The sequence below is a fragment of the Pleurodeles waltl genome, chromosome 4_1 (assembly GCF_031143425.1).
Source record: "Pleurodeles waltl isolate 20211129_DDA chromosome 4_1, aPleWal1.hap1.20221129, whole genome shotgun sequence".
Taxonomy (NCBI): domain Eukaryota; kingdom Metazoa; phylum Chordata; class Amphibia; order Caudata; family Salamandridae; genus Pleurodeles; species Pleurodeles waltl.
Genome location: NC_090442.1, coordinates 53,929,572 through 53,951,785, shown reverse-complemented (window position 1 = coordinate 53,951,785; position 22,214 = coordinate 53,929,572). Strand labels below are relative to the sequence as shown.

General features: G+C 52.7%; 13 non-coding genes across 13 annotated transcripts; 6 read left to right on the top strand and 7 right to left on the bottom strand.

Annotated features, from left to right (window-relative positions):
* Positions 1-3,256: 3,256 nt before the first annotated feature.
* TRNAG-GCC (transfer RNA glycine (anticodon GCC)) lies at positions 3,257-3,327 on the top strand. Its single transcript has one exon. It is a non-coding gene; the product is annotated as a tRNA-Gly (tRNA).
* Positions 3,328-5,645: 2,318 nt separating this feature from the next.
* TRNAW-CCA (transfer RNA tryptophan (anticodon CCA)) lies at positions 5,646-5,717 on the bottom strand. Its single transcript has one exon. It is a non-coding gene; the product is annotated as a tRNA-Trp (tRNA).
* Positions 5,718-9,994: 4,277 nt separating this feature from the next.
* TRNAG-GCC (transfer RNA glycine (anticodon GCC)) lies at positions 9,995-10,065 on the top strand. Its single transcript has one exon. It is a non-coding gene; the product is annotated as a tRNA-Gly (tRNA).
* Positions 10,066-12,241: 2,176 nt separating this feature from the next.
* TRNAG-GCC (transfer RNA glycine (anticodon GCC)) lies at positions 12,242-12,312 on the top strand. The gene has a single exon. It is a non-coding gene; the product is annotated as a tRNA-Gly (tRNA).
* A 71-nt stretch (positions 12,313-12,383) lies between these two features.
* TRNAW-CCA (transfer RNA tryptophan (anticodon CCA)) lies at positions 12,384-12,455 on the bottom strand. Its single transcript has one exon. It is a non-coding gene; the product is annotated as a tRNA-Trp (tRNA).
* A 2,174-nt stretch (positions 12,456-14,629) lies between these two features.
* Positions 14,630-14,701, bottom strand: TRNAW-CCA (transfer RNA tryptophan (anticodon CCA)). Its single transcript has one exon. It is a non-coding gene; the product is annotated as a tRNA-Trp (tRNA).
* Positions 14,702-14,955: 254 nt separating this feature from the next.
* On the bottom strand, positions 14,956-15,029 carry TRNAN-GUU (transfer RNA asparagine (anticodon GUU)). The gene has a single exon. It is a non-coding gene; the product is annotated as a tRNA-Asn (tRNA).
* Positions 15,030-16,735: 1,706 nt separating this feature from the next.
* Positions 16,736-16,806, top strand: TRNAG-GCC (transfer RNA glycine (anticodon GCC)). Its single transcript has one exon. It is a non-coding gene; the product is annotated as a tRNA-Gly (tRNA).
* Positions 16,807-16,877: 71 nt separating this feature from the next.
* TRNAW-CCA (transfer RNA tryptophan (anticodon CCA)) lies at positions 16,878-16,949 on the bottom strand. Its single transcript has one exon. It is a non-coding gene; the product is annotated as a tRNA-Trp (tRNA).
* A 2,032-nt stretch (positions 16,950-18,981) lies between these two features.
* Positions 18,982-19,052, top strand: TRNAG-GCC (transfer RNA glycine (anticodon GCC)). Its single transcript has one exon. It is a non-coding gene; the product is annotated as a tRNA-Gly (tRNA).
* Positions 19,053-19,123: 71 nt separating this feature from the next.
* TRNAW-CCA (transfer RNA tryptophan (anticodon CCA)) lies at positions 19,124-19,195 on the bottom strand. The gene has a single exon. It is a non-coding gene; the product is annotated as a tRNA-Trp (tRNA).
* Positions 19,196-21,227: 2,032 nt separating this feature from the next.
* TRNAG-GCC (transfer RNA glycine (anticodon GCC)) lies at positions 21,228-21,298 on the top strand. The gene has a single exon. It is a non-coding gene; the product is annotated as a tRNA-Gly (tRNA).
* A 396-nt stretch (positions 21,299-21,694) lies between these two features.
* TRNAN-GUU (transfer RNA asparagine (anticodon GUU)) lies at positions 21,695-21,768 on the bottom strand. Its single transcript has one exon. It is a non-coding gene; the product is annotated as a tRNA-Asn (tRNA).
* Between the last annotated feature and the right edge of the window lie 446 nt (positions 21,769-22,214).

Below are 22,214 nucleotides of genomic sequence, written 5' to 3'. Positions count from 1 at the left end.
AGACTACTGTCTAATGGTGGGAAGGCCACGAGACACGTGACTTTTCTCTTTCCTTGTTAGCATAGTTTCCTGCCACTGTCTTGTTGTGCTGCCTGCCTGTGAGACACGTGTCTTGCCCATCTCAGCTCCACTGTGGCATGTTAGATATGTCTTTGAGCAGAGTCCCGGTCCCAGAGCTGCTGCCTTCTCTGCACTCTGGCTTGTAAGACTGCAGGCAAAGGCCCTCCCTGGCCCCTCAGCCAGATAGATACATTTACCTGCAGGGCTCAGCTTTGGTGAAAGATATTGGCGAGAGAGAGGAAAGGGGACGGCCCGTGGTGCACCCCCTATTTTGCATAGAACCACAGCCTCCTGGGAGGGCAGAGACATGAGGGTTCTCAGGGAAAGCCCTCCCAGGAGTGTTGAAGGGCAGGACGTGAAACACAGCAATCCCGGAATGGCCTGGTCTAAGATGCCTGTGCAATAGGCCTGGCCCTAGGCTTCCGGGGCTCTTCCTCGGCAGAGGCCCCAGTGGTATGAGCCCGACCAGGGCTGTGCCCGACCAGGGCTGTAGGGCGCGTTGGGAGCGCGTTAGGGACGCGAAAGAGGGCGCAGGGCGCATAACTCTGCCCGTTTCTCCCCAGGATTTTGGGGAGGACAGGGAATCTGGCCAGGTCAGTGACTAGGCTTTCCCAGAAGGAAAGTCCAGTGACAGTGGCATGTTGTGAAACACAAGATTGCTGGTGGTCTGGAGGGTGCTTTCTGTCAGCCACTTCTCCCGGGAGCAGCCAGAGAGCAGGCTGATGTCGTGCTCTGTCAAGCACAACACTGGCCCCAAACCACTGTCCTTAGCAAAAGCAGAAACATTCATAGTTTCAGTCTCCTGCATCTGATTCCTGCCATCAGCATGTGAACGTTTGGCAGTCCAAGGCTTGCCATGCAAACTTTGTTCATAGGTGTCCCATGCGAATGCATGGACCTCATCACTACTGTCTACGGCAGGGCTCTCTGCTCAGCCTATGTAAGTGAAGCATTGGTGGTTCAGTGGTAGAATTCTTGCCTGCCACGCGGGAGGCCCGGGTTCGATTCCCGGCCAATGCAAAGCGCCCTTCTTTTGGCTTTGCTTTAGAAGTCAGAGATATAAACTTGGTGGGGAAAAAAATGTCAAAGAGTGACCCCGACGTGATTTGAACACGCAACCTTCGGATGTGGAGTCAGACGCGCTACCGTTGCGCCACGAGGTCCCTGTGCATGCAGTTCTCAGCCCCGGATCAAGAAATGCTTCTGTGCCTTTTATTGGCCCTCAGTACGCCTGTGGTTAAAGTAGAAGGCTTGGTGGCCCGTTTCCAGTCCTATTGGTGGAAATGACTAGAGGTGAAGAGATGAGAGAAGATAGAAATGTTGAGATAGAGCATGTCACGCAGGCAAAGCGAGAGCTCTAAGAGCAAAGCCAGACAGCTGTGTTTTAATTCAGGACTTGATGTAGGCAAAAGCATACGTCCCTGGGTGGGCTTGAACCACCAACCTTTCGGTTAACAGCCGAACGCACCAACCGATTGCGCCACAGAGACCAACCACCGCAGTGAGCGTGTTGGGACTCAATATATGTTTTTACCTTTGTGCTCCTGCCTGCAGCTCTAAGGTCCTGGCATAAGACAGGTAGGCTTAGACTCCATTGTGACATGTCTTACTTCTCTTAGAAGAAGGTTCTGAGTTGCCAGGCAGCTTATCTTCTGCCGGGCACACTTTCCTTTGTAGGCTTTCAGGTTGTGAATCCAGCACTGCTTAGGTGTCCATGTCAGACATGAGCAGCTCATTGAGCCCCACTGTGTGTTTTTTGTGGAGATACAACTCTCAGACTAGAGGGAGCAGGCGGGAAGTGGGTGAGACTCACACAGGGTGGGTGGGGCAGTTAAAGGATGTTATCTAATAGTGTAATCGAGGAGTTGGGTTTTTTGTGCACTACACTTTAACCAGCGATTCTTTCTAAAAGGAAATCCCAGGGCAGTACCCGCAATGAGTGGCATCCCCACACCCGAGGTTGCATTGTGGTAGCTGTTCCCTGAGCCCCTAGCCCCTGTGCCCATGTCGCCCTTTCTCCTCGTGTAACTCACCCCAGGTTCGGTGGCTCTGATACTTGCTGCTTCTGCTGCGCGATCATCCCCATGATCTGGGCCTTTGTACGAAATGTCATGTAAGATGACTTTATTCAGCACGGCGTTTGTCATTTGCTTGGTTGTCCTGTCACTGTTGGATGTTTTCTTGCGCAGACTACTGTCTAATGGTGGGAAGGCCACGAGACACGTGACTTTTCTCTTTCCTTGTTAGCATAGTTTCCTGCCACTGTCTTGTTGTGCTGCCTGCCTGTGAGACACGTATCTTGCCCATCTCAGCTCCACTGTGGCATGTTAGATATGTCTTTGAGCAGAGTCCCGGTCCCAGAGCTGCTGCCTTCTCTGCACTCTGGCTTGTAAGACTGCAGGCAAAGGCCCTCCCTGGCCCCTCAGCCAGATAGATACATTTACCTGCAGGGCTCAGCTTTGGTGAAAGATATTGGCGAGAGAGAGGAAAGGGGACGGCCCGTGGTGCACCCCCTATTTTGCATAGAACCACAGCCTCCTGGGAGGGCAGAGACATGAGGGTTCTCAGGGAAAGCCCTCCCAGGAGTGTTGAAGGGCAGGACGTGAAACACAGCAATCCCGGAATGGCCTGGTCTAAGATGCCTGTGCAATAGGCCTGGCCCTAGGCTTCCGGGGCTCTTCCTCGGCAGAGGCCCCAGTGGTATGAGCCCGACCAGGGCTGTGCCCGACCAGGGCTGTAGGGCGCGTTGGGAGCGCGTTAGGGACGCGAAAGAGGGCGCAGGGCGCAGAACTCTGCCCGTTTCTCCCCAGGATTTTGGGGAGGACAGGGAATCTGGCCAGGTCAGTGACTAGGCTTTCCCAGAAGGAAAGTCCAGTGACAGTGGCATGTTGTGAAACACAAGATTGCTGGTGGTCTGGAGGGTGCTTTCTGTCAGCCACTTCTCCCGGGAGCAGCCAGAGAGCAGGCTGATGTCGTGCTCTGTCAAGCACAACACTGGCCCCAAACCACTGTCCTTAGCAAAAGCAGAAACATTCATAGTTTCAGTCTCCTGCATCTGATTCCTGCCATCAGCATGTGAACGTTTGGCAGTCCAAGGCTTGCCATGCAAACTTTGTTCATAGGTGTCCCATGCGAATGCATGGGCCTCATCACTACTGTCTACGGCAGGGCTCTCTGCTCAGCCTATGTAAGTGAAGCATTGGTGGTTCAGTGGTAGAATTCTCGCCTGCCACGCGGGAGGCCCGGGTTCGATTCCCGGCCAATGCAAAGCGCCCTTCTTTTGGCTTTGCTTTAGAAGTCAGAGATATAGACTTGGTGGGGAAAAAAATGTCAAAGAGTGACCCCGACGTGATTTGAACACGCAACCTTCTGATGTGGAGTCAGACGCGCTACCGTTGCGCCACGAGGTCCCTGTGCATGCAGTTCTCAGCCCCGGATCAAGAAATGCTTCTGTGCCTTTTATTGGCCCTCAGTACGCCTGTGGTTAAAGTAGAAGGCTTGGTGGCCCGTTTCCAGTCCTATTGGTGGAAATGACTAGAGGTGAAGAGATGAGAGAAGATAGAAATGTTGAGATAGAGCATGTCACGCAGGCAAAGCGAGAGCTCTAAGAGCAAAGCCAGACAGCTGTGTTTTAATTCAGGACTTGATGTAGGCAAAAGCATACGTCCCTGGGTGGGCTTGAACCACCAACCTTTCGGTTAACAGCCGAACGCACTAACCGATTGCGCCACAGAGACCAACCACCGCAGTGAGCGTGTTGGGACTCAATATATGTTTTTACCTTTGTGCTCCTGCCTGCAGCTCTAAGGTCCTTGCATAAGACAGGTAGGCTTAGACTCCATTGTGACATGTCTTACTTCTCTTAGAAGAAGGTTCTGAGTTGCCAGGCAGCTTATCTTCTGCCGGGCACACTTTCCTTTGCAGGCTTTCAGGTTGTGAATCCAGCACTGCTTAGGTGTCCATGTCAGACATGAGCAGCTCATTGAGCCCCACTGTGTGTTTTTTGTGGAGATACAACTCTCAGACTAGAGGGAGCAGGCGGGAAGTGGGTGAGACTCACACAGGGTGGGTGGGGCAGTTAAAGGATGTTATCTAATAGTGTAATCGAGGAGTTGGGTTTTTTGTGCACTACACTTTAACCAGCGATTCTTTCTAAAAGGAAATCCCAGGGCAGTACCCGCAATGAGTGGCATCCCCACACCCGAGGTTGCATTGTGGTAGCTGTTCCCTGAGCCCATAGCCCCTGTCCCCATGTCGCCCTTTCTCCTCGTGTAACTCACCCCAGGTTCGGTGGCTCTGATACTTGCTGCTTCTGCTGCGCGATCATCCCCATGATCTGGGCCTTTGTACGAAATGTCATGTAAGATGACTTTATTCAGCACAGCGTTTGTCATTTGCTTGGTTGTCCTGTAACTGTTGGATGTTTTCTTGCGCAGACTACTGTCTAATGGTGGGAAGGCCACGAGACACGTGACTTTTCTCTTTCCTTGTTAGCATAGTTTCCTGCCACTGTCTTGGTGTGCTGCCAGCCTGTGAGACACGTGTCTTGCCCATCTCAGCTCCACTGTGGCATGTTAGATATGTCTTTGAGCAGAGTCCCGGTCCCAGAGCTGCTGCCTTCTCTGCACTCTGGCTTGTAAGACTGCAAGCAAAGGCCCTCCCTGGCCCCTCAGCCAGATAGATACATTTACCTGCAGGGCTCAGCTTTGGTGAAAGATATTGGCGAGAGAGAGGAAAGGGGACGGCCCGTGGTGCACCCCCTATTTTGCATAGAACCACAGCCTCCTGGGAGGGCAGAGACATGAGGGTTCTCAGGGAAAGCCCTCCCAGGAGTGTTGAAGGGCAGGACGTGAAACACAGCAATCCCGGAATGGCCTGGTCTAAGATGCCTGTGCAATAGGCCTGGCCCTAGGCTTCCGGGGCTCTTCCTCGGCAGAGGCCCCAGTGGTATGAGCCCGACCAGGGCTGTGCCCGACCAGGGCTGTAGGGCGCGTTGGGAGCGCGTTAGGGACTTGAAAGAGGGCGCAGGGCGCAGAACTCTGCCCGTTTCTCCCCAGGATTTTGGGGAGGACAGGGAATCTGGCCAGGTCAGTGACTAGGCTTTCCCAGAAGGAAAGTCCAGTGACAGTGGCATGTTGTGAAACACAAGATTGCTGGTGGTCTGGAGGTTGCTTTCTGTCAGCCACTTCTCCCGGGAGCAGCCAGAGAGCAGGCTGATGTCGTGCTCTGTCAAGCACAACACTGGCCCCAAACCACTGTCCTTAGCAAAAGCAGAAACATTCATAGTTTCAGTCTCCTGCATCTGATTCCTGCCATCAGCATGTGAACGTTTGGCAGTCCAAGGCTTGCCATGCAAACTTTGTTCATAGGTGTCCCATGCGAATGCATGGGCCTCATCACTACTGTCTACAGCAGGGCTCTCTGCTCAGCCTATGTAAGTGAAGCATTGGTGGTTCAGTGGTAGAATTCTCGCCTGCCACGCGGGAGGCCCGAGTTCGATTCCCGGCCAATGCAAAGCGCCCTTCTTTTGGCTTTGCTTTAGAAGTCAGAGATATAGACTTGGTGGGGAAAAAAATGTCAAAGAGTGACCCCGACGTGATTTGAACACGCAACCTTCTGATCTGGAGTCAGACGCGCTACCGTTGCGCCACGAGGTCCCTGTGCATGCAGTTCTCAGCCCCGGATCAAGAAATGCTTCTGTGCCTTTTATTGGCCCTCAGTACACCTGTGGTTAAAGTAGAAGGCTTGGTGGCCCGTTTCCAGTCCTATTGGTGGAAATGACTAGAGGTGAAGAGATGAGAGAAGATAGAAATGTTGAGATAAAGCATGTCACGCAGGCAAAGCGAGAGCTCTAAGAGCAAAGCCAGACAGCTGTGTTTTAATTCAGGACTTGATGTAGGCAAAAGCATACGTCCCTGGGTGGGCTTGAACCACCAACCTTTCGGTTAACAGCCGAACGCACTAACCGATTGCGCCACAGAGACCAACCACCGCAGTGAGCGTGTTGGGACTCAATATATGTTTTTACCTTTGTGCTCCTGCCTGCAGCTCTAAGGTCCTGGCATAAGACAGGTAGGCTTAGACTCCATTGTGACATGTCTTACTTCTCTTAGAAGAAGGTTCTGAGTTGCCAGGCAGCTTATCTTCTGCCGGGCACACTTTCCTTTGCAGGCTTTCAGGTTGTGAATCCAGCACTGCTTAGGTATCCATGTCAGACATGAGCAGCTCATTGAGCCCCACTGTGTGTTTTTTGTGGAGATACAACTCTCAGACTAGAGGGAGCAGGCGGGAAGTGGGTGAGACTCACACAGTGTGGGTGGGGCAGTTAAAGGATGTTATCTAATAGTGTAATCGAGGAGTTGGGTTTTTTGTGCACTACACTTTAACCAGCGATTCTTTCTAAAAGGAAATCCCAGGGCAGTACCCGCAATGAGTGGCATCCCCACACCCGAGGTTGCATTGTGGTAGCTGTTCCCTGAGCCCCTAGCCCCTGTCCCCATGTCGCCCTTTCTCCTCGTGTAACTCACCTCAGGTTCGGTGGCTCTGATACTTGCTGCTTCTGCGCGATCATCCCCATGATCTGGGCCTTTGTACGAAATGTCATGTAAGATGACTTTATTCAGCACAGCGTTTGTCATTTGCTTGGTTGTCCTGTCACTGTTGGATGTTTTCTTGCGCAGACTACTGTCTAATGGTGGGAAGGCCACGAGACACGTGACTTTTCTCTTTCCTTGTTAGCATAGTTTCCTGCCACTGTCTTGTTGTGCTGCCTGCCTGTGAGACACGTGTCTTGCCCATCTCAGCTCCACTGTGGCATGTTAGATATGTCTTTGAGCAGAGTCCCGGTCCCAGAGCTGCTGCCTTCTCTGCACTCTGGCTTGTAAGACTGCAGGCAAAGGCCCTCCCTGGCCCCTCAGCCAGATAGATACATTTACCTGCAGGGCTCAGCTTTGGTGAAAGATATTGGCGAGAGAGAGGAAAGGGGACGGCCCGTGGTGCACCCCCTATTTTGCATAGAACCACAGCCTCCTGGGAGGGCAGAGACATGAGGGTTCTCAGGGAAAGCCCTCCCAGGAGTGTTGAAGGGCAGGACGTGAAACACAGCAATCCCGGAATGGCCTGGTCTAAGATGCCTGTGCAATAGGCCTGGCCCTAGGCTTCCGGGGCTCTTCCTCGGCAGAGGCCCCAGTGGTATGAGCCCGACCAGGGCTGTGCCCGACCAGGGCTGTAGGGCGCGTTGGGAGCGCGTTAGGGACGCGAAAGAGGGCGCAGGGCGCATAACTCTGCCCGTTTCTCCCCAGGATTTTGGGGAGGACAGGGAATCTGGCCAGGTCAGTGACTAGGCTTTCCCAGAAGGAAAGTCCAGTGACAGTGGCATGTTGTGAAACACAAGATTGCTGGTGGTCTGGAGGGTGCTTTCTGTCAGCCACTTCTCCCGGGAGCAGCCAGAGAGCAGGCTGATGTCGTGCTCTGTCAAGCACAACACTGGCCCCAAACCACTGTCCTTAGCAAAAGCAGAAACATTCATAGTTTCAGTCTCCTGCATCTGATTCCTGCCATCAGCATGTGAACGTTTGGCAGTCCAAGGCTTGCCATGCAAACTTTGTTCATAGGTGTCCCATGCGAATGCATGGACCTCATCACTACTGTCTACGGCAGGGCTCTCTGCTCAGCCTATGTAAGTGAAGCATTGGTGGTTCAGTGGTAGAATTCTTGCCTGCCACGCGGGAGGCCCGGGTTCGATTCCCGGCCAATGCAAAGCGCCCTTCTTTTGGCTTTGCTTTAGAAGTCAGAGATATAAACTTGGTGGGGAAAAAAATGTCAAAGAGTGACCCCGACGTGATTTGAACACGCAACCTTCGGATGTGGAGTCAGACACGCTACCGTTGCGCCACGAGGTCCCTGTGCATGCAGTTCTCAGCCCCGGATCAAGAAATGCTTCTGTGCCTTTTATTGGCCCTCAGTACGCCTGTGGTTAAAGTAGAAGGCTTGGTGGCCCGTTTCCAGTCCTATTGGTGGAAATGACTAGAGGTGAAGAGATGAGAGAAGATAGAAATGTTGAGATAGAGCATGTCACGCAGGCAAAGCGAGAGCTCTAAGAGCAAAGCCAGACAGCTGTGTTTTAATTCAGGACTTGATGTAGGCAAAAGCATACGTCCCTGGGTGGGCTTGAACCACCAACCTTTCGGTTAACAGCCGAACGCACTAACCGATTGCGCCACAGAGACCAACCACCGCAGTGAGCGTGTTGGGACTCAATATATGTTTTTACCTTTGTGCTCCTGCCTGCAGCTCTAAGGTCCTGGCATAAGACAGGTAGGCTTAGACTCCATTGTGACATGTCTTACTTCTCTTAGAAGAAGGTTCTGAGTTGCCAGGCAGCTTATCTTCTGCCGGGCACACTTTCCTTTGCAGGCTTTCAGGTTGTGAATCCAGCACTGCTTAGGTGTCCATGTCAGACATGAGCAGCTCATTGAGCCCCACTGTGTGTTTTTTGTGGAGATACAACTCTCAGACTAGAGGGAGCAGGCGGGAAGTGGGTGAGACTCACACAGGGTGGGTGGGGCAGTTAAAGGATGTTATCTAATAGTGTAATCGAGGAGTTGGGTTTTTTGTGCACTACACTTTAACCAGCGATTCTTTCTAAAAGGAAATCCCAGGGCAGTACCCGCAATGAGTGGCATCCCCACACCCGAGGTTGCATTGTGGTAGCTGTTCCCTGAGCCCCTAGCCCCTGTGCCCATGTCGCCCTTTCTCCTCGTGTAACTCACCCCAGGTTCGGTGGCTCTGATACTTGCTGCTTCTGCTGCGCGATCATCCCCATGATCTGGGCCTTTGTACGAAATGTCATGTAAGATGACTTTATTCAGCACGGCGTTTGTCATTTGCTTGGTTGTCCTGTCACTGTTGGATGTTTTCTTGCGCAGACTACTGTCTAATGGTGGGAAGGCCACGAGACACGTGACTTTTCTCTTTCCTTGTTAGCATAGTTTCCTGCCACTGTCTTGTTGTGCTGCCTGCCTGTGAGACACGTATCTTGCCCATCTCAGCTCCACTGTGGCATGTTAGATATGTCTTTGAGCAGAGTCCCGGTCCCAGAGCTGCTGCCTTCTCTGCACTCTGGCTTGTAAGACTGCAGGCAAAGGCCCTCCCTGGCCCCTCAGCCAGATAGATACATTTACCTGCAGGGCTCAGCTTTGGTGAAAGATATTGGCGAGAGAGAGGAAAGGGGACGGCCCGTGGTGCACCCCCTATTTTGCATAGAACCACAGCCTCCTGGGAGGGCAGAGACATGAGGGTTCTCAGGGAAAGCCCTCCCAGGAGTGTTGAAGGGCAGGACGTGAAACACAGCAATCCCGGAATGGCCTGGTCTAAGATGCCTGTGCAATAGGCCTGGCCCTAGGCTTCCGGGGCTCTTCCTCGGCAGAGGCCCCAGTGGTATGAGCCCGACCAGGGCTGTGCCCGACCAGGGCTGTAGGGCGCGTTGGGAGCGCGTTAGGGACGCGAAAGAGGGCGCAGGGCGCAGAACTCTGCCCGTTTCTCCCCAGGATTTTGGGGAGGACAGGGAATCTGGCCAGGTCAGTGACTAGGCTGTCCCAGAAGGAAAGTCCAGTGACAGTGGCATGTTGTGAAACACAAGATTGCTGGTGGTCTGGAGGGTGCTTTCTGTCAGCCACTTCTCCCGGGAGCAGCCAGAGAGCAGGCTGATGTCGTGCTCTGTCAAGCACAACACTGGCCCCAAACCACTGTCCTTAGCAAAAGCAGAAACATTCATAGTTTCAGTCTCCTGCATCTGATTCCTGCCATCAGCATGTGAACGTTTGGCAGTCCAAGGCTTGCCATGCAAACTTTGTTCATAGGTGTCCCATGCGAATGCATGGGCCTCATCACTACTGTCTACGGCAGGGCTCTCTGCTCAGCCTATGTAAGTGAAGCATTGGTGGTTCAGTGGTAGAATTCTCGCCTGCCACGCGGGAGGCCCGGGTTCGATTCCCGGCCAATGCAAAGCGCCCTTCTTTTGGCTTTGCTTTAGAAGTCAGAGATATAGACTTGGTGGGGAAAAAAATGTCAAAGAGTGACCCCGACGTGATTTGAACACGCAACCTTCTGATGTGGAGTCAGACGCGCTACCGTTGCGCCACGAGGTCCCTGTGCATGCAGTTCTCAGCCCCGGATCAAGAAATGCTTCTGTGCCTTTTATTGGCCCTCAGTACGCCTGTGGTTAAAGTAGAAGGCTTGGTGGCCCGTTTCCAGTCCTATTGGTGGAAATGACTAGAGGTGAAGAGATGAGAGAAGATAGAAATGTTGAGATAGAGCATGTCACGCAGGCAAAGCGAGAGCTCTAAGAGCAAAGCCAGACAGCTGTGTTTTAATTCAGGACTTGATGTAGGCAAAAGCATACGTCCCTGGGTGGGCTTGAACCACCAACCTTTCGGTTAACAGCCGAACGCACTAACCGATTGCGCCACAGAGACCAACCACCGCAGTGAGCGTGTTGGGACTCAATATATGTTTTTACCTTTGTGCTCCTGCCTGCAGCTCTAAGGTCCTTGCATAAGACAGGTAGGCTTAGACTCCATTGTGACATGTCTTACTTCTCTTAGAAGAAGGTTCTGAGTTGCCAGGCAGCTTATCTTCTGCCGGGCACACTTTCCTTTGCAGGCTTTCAGGTTGTGAATCCAGCACTGCTTAGGTGTCCATGTCAGACATGAGCAGCTCATTGAGCCCCACTGTGTGTTTTTTGTGGAGATACAACTCTCAGACTAGAGGGAGCAGGCGGGAAGTGGGTGAGACTCACACAGGGTGGGTGGGGCAGTTAAAGGATGTTATCTAATAGTGTAATCGAGGAGTTGGGTTTTTTGTGCACTACACTTTAACCAGCGATTCTTTCTAAAAGGAAATCCCAGGGCAGTACCCGCAATGAGTGGCATCCCCACACCCGAGGTTGCATTGTGGTAGCTGTTCCCTGAGCCCCTAGCCCCTGTGCCCATGTCGCCCTTTCTCCTCGTGTAACTCACCCCAGGTTCGGTGGCTCTGATACTTGCTGCTTCTGCTGCGCGATCATCCCCATGATCTGGGCCTTTGTACGAAATGTCATGTAAGATGACTTTATTCAGCACGGCGTTTGTCATTTGCTTGGTTGTCCTGTCACTGTTGGATGTTTTCTTGCGCAGACTACTGTCTAATGGTGGGAAGGCCACGAGACACGTGACTTTTCTCTTTCCTTGTTAGCATAGTTTCCTGCCACTGTCTTGTTGTGCTGCCTGCCTGTGAGACACGTATCTTGCCCATCTCAGCTCCACTGTGGCATGTTAGATATGTCTTTGAGCAGAGTCCCGGTCCCAGAGCTGCTGCCTTCTCTGCACTCTGGCTTGTAAGACTGCAGGCAAAGGCCCTCCCTGGCCCCTCAGCCAGATAGATACATTTACCTGCAGGGCTCAGCTTTGGTGAAAGATATTGGCGAGAGAGAGGAAAGGGGACGGCCCGTGGTGCACCCCCTATTTTGCATAGAACCACAGCCTCCTGGGAGGGCAGAGACATGAGGGTTCTCAGGGAAAGCCCTCCCAGGAGTGTTGAAGGGCAGGACGTGAAACACAGCAATCCCGGAATGGCCTGGTCTAAGATGCCTGTGCAATAGGCCTGGCCCTAGGCTTCCGGGGCTCTTCCTCGGCAGAGGCCCCAGTGGTATGAGCCCGACCAGGGCTGTGCCCGACCAGGGCTGTAGGGCGCGTTGGGAGCGCGTTAGGGACGCGAAAGAGGGCGCAGGGCGCAGAACTCTGCCCGTTTCTCCCCAGGATTTTGGGGAGGACAGGGAATCTGGCCAGGTCAGTGACTAGGCTTTCCCAGAAGGAAAGTCCAGTGACAGTGGCATGTTGTGAAACACAAGATTGCTGGTGGTCTGGAGGGTGCTTTCTGTCAGCCACTTCTCCCGGGAGCAGCCAGAGAGCAGGCTGATGTCGTGCTCTGTCAAGCACAACACTGGCCCCAAACCACTGTCCTTAGCAAAAGCAGAAACATTCATAGTTTCAGTCTCCTGCATCTGATTCCTGCCATCAGCATGTGAACGTTTGGCAGTCCAAGGCTTGCCATGCAAACTTTGTTCATAGGTGTCCCATGCGAATGCATGGGCCTCATCACTACTGTCTACGGCAGGGCTCTCTGCTCAGCCTATGTAAGTGAAGCATTGGTGGTTCAGTGGTAGAATTCTCGCCTGCCACGCGGGAGGCCCGGGTTCGATTCCCGGCCAATGCAAAGCGCCCTTCTTTTGGCTTTGCTTTAGAAGTCAGAGATATAGACTTGGTGGGGAAAAAAATGTCAAAGAGTGACCCCGACGTGATTTGAACACGCAACCTTCTGATCTGGAGTCAGACGCGCTACCGTTGCGCCACGAGGTCCCTGTGCATGCAGTTCTCAGCCCCGGATCAAGAAATGCTTCTGTGCCTTTTATTGGCCCTCAGTACGCCTGTGGTTAAAGTAGAAGGCTTGGTGGCCCGTTTCCAGTCCTATTGGTGGAAATGACTAGAGGTGAAGAGATGAGAGAAGATAGAAATGTTGAGATAGAGCATGTCACGCAGGCAAAGCGAGAGCTCTAAGAGCAAAGCCAGACAGCTGTGTTTTAATTCAGGACTTGATGTAGGCAAAAGCATCCGTCCCTGGGTGGGCTTGAACCACCAACCTTTCAGTTAACAGCCGAACGCACTAACCGATTGCGCCACAGAGACCAACCACCGCAGTGAGCGTGTTGGGACTCAATATATGTTTTTACCTTTGTGCTCCTGCCTGCAGCTCTAAGGTCCTGGCATAAGACAGGTAGGCTTAGACTCCATTGTGACATGTCTTACTTCTCTTAGAAGAAGGTTCTGAGTTGCCAGGCAGCTTATCTTCTGCCGGGCACACTTTCCTTTGCAGGCTTTCAGGTTGTGAATCCAGCACTGCTTAGGTGTCCATGTCAGACATGAGCAGCTCATTGAGCCCCACTGTGTGTTTTTTGTGGAGATACAACTCTCAGACTAGAGGGAGCAGGCGGGAAGTGGGTGAGACTCACACAGGGTGGGTGGGGCAGTTAAAGGATGTTATCTAATAGTGTAATCGAGGAGTTGGGTTTTTTGTGCACTACACTTTAACCAGCGATTCTTTCTAAAAGGAAATCCCAGGGCAGTACCCGCAATGAGTGGCATCCCCACACCCGAGGTTGCATTGTGGTAGCTGTTCCCTGAGCCCATAGCCCCTGTCCCCATGTCGCCCTTTCTCCTCGTGTAACTCACCCCAGGTTCGGTGGCTCTGATACTTGCTGCTTCTGCTGCGCGATCATCCCCATGATCTGGGCCTTTGTACGAAATGTCATGTAAGATGACTTTATTCAGCACGGCGTTTGTCATTTGCTTGGTTGTCCTGTCACTGTTGGATGTTTTCTTGCGCAGACTACTGTCTAATGGTGGGAAGGCCACGAGACACGTGACTTTTCTCTTTCCTTGTTAGCATAGTTTCCTGCCACTGTCTTGGTGTGCTGCCAGCCTGTGAGACACGTGTCTTGCCCATCTTAACTCCACTGTGGCATGTTAGATATGTCTTTGAGCAGAGTCCCGGTCCCAGAGCTGCTGCCTTCTCTGCACTCTGGCTTGTAAGACTGCAGGCAAAGGCCCTCCCTGGCCCCTCAGCCAGATAGATACATTTACCTGCAGGGCTCAGCTTTGGTGAAAGATATTGGCGAGAGAGAGGAAAGGGGACGGCCCGTGGTGCACCCCCTATTTTGCATAGAACCACAGCCTCCTGGGAGGGCAGAGACATGAGGGTTCTCAGGGAAAGCCCTCCCAGGAGTGTTGAAGGGCAGGACGTGAAACACAGCAATCCCGGAATGGCCTGGTCTAAGATGCCTGTGCAATAGGCCTGGCCCTAGGCTTCCGGGGCTCTTCCTCGGCAGAGGCCCCAGTGGTATGAGCCCGACCAGGGCTGTGCCCGACCAGGGCTGTAGGGCACGTTGGGAGCGCGTTAGGGACGCGAAAGAGGGCGCAGGGCGCAGAACTCTGCCCGTTTCTCCCCAGGATTTTGGGGAGGACAGGGAATCTGGCCAGGTCAGTGACTAGGCTGTCCCAGAAGGAAAGTCCAGTGACAGTGGCATGTTGTGAAACACAAGATTGCTGGTGGTCTGGAGGGTGCTTTCTGTCAGCCACTTCTCCCGGGAGCAGCCAGAGAGCAGGCTGATGTCGTGCTCTGTCAAGCACAACACTGGCCCCAAACCACTGTCCTTAGCAAAAGCAGAAACATTCATAGTTTCAGTCTCCTGCATCTGATTCCTGCCATCAGCATGTGAACGTTTGGCAGTCCAAGGCTTTCCATGCAAACTTTGTTCATAGGTGTCCCATGCGAATGCATGGGCCTCATCACTACTGTCTACGGCAGGGCTCTCTGCTCAGCCTATGTAAGTGAAGCATTGGTGGTTCAGTGGTAGAATTCTCGCCTGCCACGCGGGATGCCCGGTTCGATTCCCGGCCAATGCAAAGTGCCCTTCTTTTGGCTTTGCTTTAGAAGTCAGAGATATAGACTTGGTGGGGAAAAAAATGTCAAAGAGTGACCCCGACGTGATTTGAACACGCAACCTTCTGATCTGGAGTCAGACGCGCTACCGTTGCGCCACGAGGTCCCTGTGCATGCAGTTCTCAGCCCCGGATCAAGAAATGCTTCTGTGCCTTTTATTGGCCCTCAGTACGCCTGTGGTTAAAGTAGAAGGCTTGGTGTCCCGTTTCCAGTCCTATTGGTGGAAATGACTAGAGGTGAAGAGATGAGAGAAGATAGAAATGTTGAGATAGAGCATGTCACGCAGGCAAAGCGAGAGCTCTAAGAGCAAAGCCAGACAGCTGTGTTTTAATTCAGGACTTGATGTAGGCAAAAAGCATACGTCCCTGGGTGGGCTTGAACCACCAACCTTTCGGTTAACAGCCGAACGCGCTAACCGATTGCGCCACAGAGACCAACCACCGCAGTGAGCGTGTTGGGACTCAATATATGTTTTTACCTTTGTGCTCCTGCCTGCAGCTCTAAGGTCCTGGCATAAGACAGGTAGGCTTAGACTCCATTGTGACATGTCTTACTTCTCTTAGAAGAAGGTTCTGAGTTGCCAGGCAGCTTATCTTCTGCCGGGCACACTTTCCTTTGCAGGCTTTCAGGTTGTGAATCCAGCACTGCTTAGGTGTCCATGTCAGACATGAGCAGCTCATTGAGCCCCACGGTGTGTTTTTTGTGGAGATACAACTCTCAGACTAGAGGGAGCAGGCGGGAAGTGGGTGAGACTCACACAGGGTGGGTGGGGCAGTTAAAGGATGTTATCTAATAGTGTAATCGAGGAGTTGGGTTTTTTGTGCACTACACTTTAACCAGCGATTCTTTCTAAAAGGAAATCCCAGGGCAGTACCCGCAATGAGTGGCATCCCCACACCCGAGGTTGCATTGTGGTAGCTGTTCCCTGAGCCCATAGCCCCTGTCCCCATGTCGCCCTTTCTCCTCGTGTAACTCACCCCAGGTTCGGTGGCTCTGATACTTGCTGCTTCTGCTGCGCGATCATCCCCATGATCTGGGCCTTTGTACGAAATGTCATGTAAGATGACTTTATTCAGCACGGCGTTTGTCATTTGCTTGGTTGTCCTGTCACTGTTGGATGTTTTCTTGCGCAGACTACTGTCTAATGGTGGGAAGGCCACGAGACACGTGACTTTTCTCTTTCCTTGTTAGCATAGTTTCCTGCCACTGTCTTGGTGTGCTGCCAGCCTGTGAGACACGTGTCTTGCCCATCTCAGCTCCACTGTGGCATGTTAGATATGTCTTTGAGCAGAGTCCCGGTCCCAGAGCTGCTGCCTTCTCTGCACTCTGGCTTGTAAGACTGCAGGCAAAGGCCCTCCCTGGCCCCTCAGCCAGATAGATACATTTACCTGCAGGGCTCAGCTTTGGTGAAAGATATTGGCGAGAGAGAGGAAAGGGGACGGCCCGTGGTGCACCCCCTATTTTGCATAGAACCACAGCCTCCTGGGAGGGCAGAGACATGAGGGTTCTCAGGGAAAGCCCTCCCAGGAGTGTTGAAGGGCAGGACGTGAAACACAGCAATCCCGGAATGGCCTGGTCTAAGATGCCTGTGCAATAGGCCTGGCCCTAGGCTTCCGGGGCTCTTCCTCGGCAGAGGCCCCAGTGGTATGAGCCCGACCAGGGCTGTGCCCGACCAGGGCTGTAGGGCACGTTGGGAGCGCGTTAGGGACGCGAAAGAGGGCGCAGGGCGCAGAACTCTGCCCGTTTCTCCCCAGGATTTTGGGGAGGACAGGGAATCTGGCCAGGTCAGTGACTAGGCTGTCCCAGAAGGAAAGTCCAGTGACAGTGGCATGTTGTGAAACACAAGATTGCTGGTGGTCTGGAGGGTGCTTTCTGTCAGCCACTTCTCCCGGGAGCAGCCAGAGAGCAGGCTGATGTCGTGCTCTGTCAAGCACAACACTGGCCCCAAACCACTGTCCTTAGCAAAAGCAGAAACATTCATAGTTTCAGTCTCCTGCATCTGATTCCTGCCATCAGCATGTGAACGTTTGGCAGTCCAAGGCTTTCCATGCAAACTTTGTTCATAGGTGTCCCATGCGAATGCATGGGCCTCATCACTACTGTCTACGGCAGGGCTCTCTGCACACCCTATGTAAGTGAAGCATTGGTGGTTCAGTGGTAGAATTCTCGCCTGCCACGCGGGAGGCCCGGGTTCGATTCCCGGCCAATGCAAAGCGCCCTTCTTTTGGCTTTGCTTTAGAAGTCAGAGATATAGACTTGGTGGGGAAAAAAATGTCAAAGAGTGACCCCGACGTGATTTGAACACGCAACCTTCTGATCTGGAGTCAGACGCGCTACCGTTGCGCCACGAGGTCCCTGTGCATGCAGTTCTCAGCCCCGGATCAAGAAATGCTTCTGTGCCTTTTATTGGCCCTCAGTACGCCTGTGGTTAAAGTAGAAGGCTTGGTGGCCCGTTTCCAGTCCTATTGGTGGAAATGACTAGAGGTGAAGAGATGAGAGAAGATAGAAATGTTGAGATAGAGCATGTCACGCAGGCAAAGCGAGAGCTCTAAGAGCAAAGCCAGACAGCTGTGTTTTAATTCAGGACTTGATGTAGGCAAAAGCATACGTCCCTGGGTGGGCTTGAACCACCAACCTTTCGGTTAACAGCTGAACGCGCTAACCAATTGCGCCACAGAGACCAACCACCGCAGTGAGTGTGTTAGGACTCAATATATGTTTTTACCTTTGTGCTCCTGCCTGCAGCTCTAAGGTCCTGGCATAAGACAGGTAGGCTTAGACTCCATTGTGACATGTCTTACTTCTCTTAGAAGAAGGTTCTGAGTTGCCAGGCAGCTTATCTTCTGCCGGGCACACTTTCCTTTGCAGGCTTTCAGGTTGTGAATCCAGCACTGCTTAGGTGTCCATGTCAGACATGAGCAGCTCATTGAGCCCCACTGTGTGTTTTTTGTGGAGATACAACTCTCAGACTAGAGGGAGCAGGCGGGAAGTGGGTGAGACTCACACAGGGTGGGTGGGGCAGTTAAAGGATGTTATCTAATAGTGTAATCGAGGAGTTGGGTTTTTTGTGCACTACACTTTAACCAGCGATTCTTTCTAAAAGGAAATCCCAGGGCAGTACCCGCAATGAGTGGCATCCCCACACCCGAGGTTGCATTGTGGTAGCTGTTCCCTGAGCCCATAGCCCCTGTCCCCATGTCGCCCTTTCTCCTCGTGTAACTCACCCCAGGTTCGGTGGCTCTGATACTTGCTGCTCCTGCTGCGCGATCATCCCCATGATCTGGGCCTTTGTACGAAATGTCATGTAAGATGACTTTATTCAGCACGGCGTTTGTCATTTGCTTGGTTGTCCTGTCACTGTTGGATGTTTTCTTGCGCAGACTACTGTCTAATGGTGGGAAGGCCACGAGACACGTGACTTTTCTCTTTCCTTGTTAGCATAGTTTCCTGCCACTGTCTTGGTGTGCTGCCAGCCTGTGAGACACATGTCTTGCCCATCTCAGCTCCACTGTGGCATGTTAGATATGTCTTTGAGCAGAGTCCCGGTCCCAGAGCTGCTGCCTTCTCTGCACTCTGGCTTGTAAGACTGCAGGCAAAGGCCCTCCCTGGCCCCTCAGCCAGATAGATACATTTACCTGCAGGGCTCAGCTTTGGTGAAAGATATTGGCGAGAGAGAGGAAAGGGGACGGCCCGTGGTGCACCCCCTATTTTGCATAGAACCACAGCCTCCTGGGAGGGCAGAGACATGAGGGTTCTCAGGGAAAGCCCTCCCAGGAGTGTTGAAGGGCAGGACGTGAAACACAGCAATCCCGGAATGGCCTGGTCTAAGATGCCTGTGCAATAGGCCTGGCCCTAGGCTTCCGGGCTCTTCCTCGGCAGAGGCCCCAGTGGTATGAGCCCGACCAGGGCTGTGCCCGACCAGGGCTGTAGGGCGCGTTGGGAGCGCGTTAGGGACGCGAAAGAGGGTGCAGGGCGCAGAACTCTGCCCGTTTCTCCCCAGGATTTTGGGGAGGACAGGGAATCTGGCCAGGTCAGTGACTAGGCTTTCCCAGAAGGAAAGTCCAGTGACAGTGGCATGTTGTGAAACACAAGATTGCTGGTGGTCTGGAGGGTGCTTTCTGTCAGCCACTTCTCCCGGGAGCAGCCAGAGAGCAGGCTGATGTCGTGCTCTGTCAAGCACAACACTGGCCCCAAACCACTGTCCTTAGCAAAAGCAGAAACATTCATAGTTTCAGTCTCCTGCATCTGATTCCTGCCATCAGCATGTGAACGTTTGGCAGTCCAAGGCTTTCCATGCAAACTTTGTTCATAGGTGTCCCATGCGAATGCATGGGCCTCATCACTACTGTCTACGGCAGGGCTCTCTGCACACCCTATGTAAGTGAAGCATTGGTGGTTCAGTGGTAGAATTCTCGCCTGCCACGCGGGAGGCCCGGGTTCGATTCCCGGCCAATGCAAAGCGCCCTTCTTTTGGCTTTGCTTTAGAAGTCAGAGATATAGACTTGGTGGGGAAAAAAATGTCAAAGAGTGACCCCGACGTGATTTGAACACGCAACCTTCTGATCTGGAGTCAGACGCGCTACCGTTGCGCCACGAGGTCCCTGTGCATGCAGTTCTCAGCCCCGGATCAAGAAATGCTTCTGTGCCTTTTATTGGCCCTCAGTACGCCTGTGGTTAAAGTAGAAGGCTTGGTGGCCCGTTTCCAGTCCTATTGGTGGAAATGACTAGAGGTGAAGAGATGAGAGAAGATAGAAATGTTGAGATAGAGCATGTCACGCAGGCAAAGCGAGAGCTCTAAGAGCAAAGCCAGACAGCTGTGTTTTAATTCAGGACTTGATGTAGGCAAAAGCATACGTCCCTGGGTGGGCTTGAACCACCAACCTTTCGGTTAACAGCTGAACGCGCTAACCAATTGCGCCACAGAGACCAACCACCGCAGTGAGTGTGTTAGGACTCAATATATGTTTTTACCTTTGTGCTCCTGCCTGCAGCTCTAAGGTCCTGGCATAAGACAGGTAGGCTTAGACTCCATTGTGACATGTCTTACTTCTCTTAGAAGAAGGTTCTGAGTTGCCAGGCAGCTTATCTTCTGCCGGGCACACTTTCCTTTGCAGGCTTTCAGGTTGTGAATCCAGCACTGCTTAGGTGTCCATGTCAGACATGAGCAGCTCATTGAGCCCCACTGTGTGTTTTTTGTGGAGATACAACTCTCAGACTAGAGGGAGCAGGCGGGAAGTGGGTGAGACTCACACAGGGTGGGTGGGGCAGTTAAAGGATGTTATCTAATAGTGTAATCGAGGAGTTGGGTTTTTTGTGCACTACACTTTAACCAGCGATTCTTTCTAAAAGGAAATCCCAGGGCAGTACCCGCAATGAGTGGCATCCCCACACCCGAGGTTGCATTGTGGTAGCTGTTCCCTGAGCCCATAGCCCCTGTCCCCATGTCGCCCTTTCTCCTCGTGTAACTCACCCCAGGTTCGGTGGCTCTGATACTTGCTGCTCCTGCTGCGCGATCATCCCCATGATCTGGGCCTTTGTACGAAATGTCATGTAAGATGACTTTATTCAGCACGGCGTTTGTCATTTGCTTGGTTGTCCTGTCACTGTTGGATGTTTTCTTGCGCAGACTACTGTCTAATGGTGGGAAGGCCACGAGACACGTGACTTTTCTCTTTCCTTGTTAGCATAGTTTCCTGCCACTGTCTTGGTGTGCTGCCAGCCTGTGAGACACGTGTCTTGCCCATCTCAGCTCCACTGTGGCATGTTAGATATGTCTTTGAGCAGAGTCCCGGTCCCAGAGCTGCTGCCTTCTCTGCACTCTGGCTTGTAAGACTGCAGGCAAAGGCCCTCCCTGGCCCCTCAGCCAGATAGATACATTTACCTGCAGGGCTCAGCTTTGGTGAAAGATATTGGCGAGAGAGAGGAAAGGGGACGGCCCGTGGTGCACCCCCTATTTTGCATAGAACCACAGCCTCCTGGGAGGGCAGAGACATGAGGGTTCTCAGGGAAAGCCCTCCCAGGAGTGTTGAAGGGCAGGACGTGAAACACAGCAATCCCGGAATGGCCTGGTCTAAGATGCCTGTGCAATAGGCCTGGCCCTAGGCTTCCGGGCTCTTCCTCGGCAGAGGCCCCAGTGGTATGAGCCCGACCAGGGCTGTGCCCGACCAGGGCTGTAGGGCGCGTTGGGAGCGCGTTAGGGACGCGAAAGAGGGTGCAGGGCGCAGAACTCTGCCCGTTTCTCCCCAGGATTTTGGGGAGGACAGGGAATCTGGCCAGGTCAGTGACTAGGCTTTCCCAGAAGGAAAGTCCAGTGACAGTGGCATGTTGTGAAACACAAGATTGCTGGTGGTCTGGAGGGTGCTTTCTGTCAGCCACTTCTCCCGGGAGCAGCCAGAGAGCAGGCTGATGTCGTGCTCTGTCAAGCACAACACTGGCCCCAAACCACTGTCCTTAGCAAAAGCAGAAACATTCATAGTTTCAGTCTCCTGCATCTGATTCCTGCCATCAGCATGTGAACGTTTGGCAGTCCAAGGCTTGCTATGCAAACTTTGTTCATAGGTGTCCCATGCGAATGCATGGGCCTCATCACTACTGTCTACGGCAGGGCTCTCTGCTCAGCCTATGTAAGTGAAGCATTGGTGGTTCAGTGGTAGAATTCTCGCCTGCCACGCGGGAGGCCCGGGTTCGATTCCCGGCCAATGCAAAGCGCCTTTCTTTTGGCTTTGCTTTAGAAGTCAGAGATATAGACTTGGTGGGGAAAAAAATGTCAAAGAGTGACCCCGACGTGATTTGAACACGCAACCTTCTGATGTGGAGTCAGACGCGCTACCGTTGCGCCACGAGGTCCCTGTGCATGCAGTTCTCAGCCCCGGATCAAGAAATGCTTCTGTGCCTTTTATTGGCCCTCAGTACGCCTGTGGTTAAAGTAGAAGGCTTGGTGGCCCGTTTCCAGTCCTATTGGTGGAAATGACTAGAGGTGAAGAGATGAGAGAAGATAGAAATGTTGAGATAGAGCATGTCACGCAGGCAAAGCGAGAGCTCTAAGAGCAAAGCCAGACAGCTGTGTTTTAATTCAGGACTTGATGTAGGCAAAAGTAAACGTCCCTGGGTGGGCTTGAACCACCAACCTTTCGGTTAACAGCCGAACGCGCTAACCGATTGCGCCACAGAGACCAACCACCACAGTGAGCGTGTTGGGACTCAATATATGTTTTTACCTTTGTGCTCCTGCCTGCAGCTCTAAGGTCCTGGCATAAGACAGGTAGGCTTAGACTCCATTGTGACATGTCTTACTTCTCTTAGAAGAAGGTTCTGAGTTGCCAGGCAGCTTATCTTCTGCCGGGCACACTTTCCTTTGTAGGCTTTCAGGTTGTGAATCCAGCACTGCTTAGGTGTCCATGTCAGACATGAGCAGCTCATTGAGCCCCACTGTGTGTTTTTTGTGGAGATACAACTCTCAGACTAGAGGGAGCAGGCGGGAAGTGGGTGAGACTCACACAGGGTGGGTGGGGCAGTTAAAGGATGTTATCTAATAGTGTAATCGAGGAGTTGGGTTTTTTGTGCACTACACTTTAACCAGCGATTCTTTCTAAAAGGAAATCCCAGGGCAGTACCCGCAA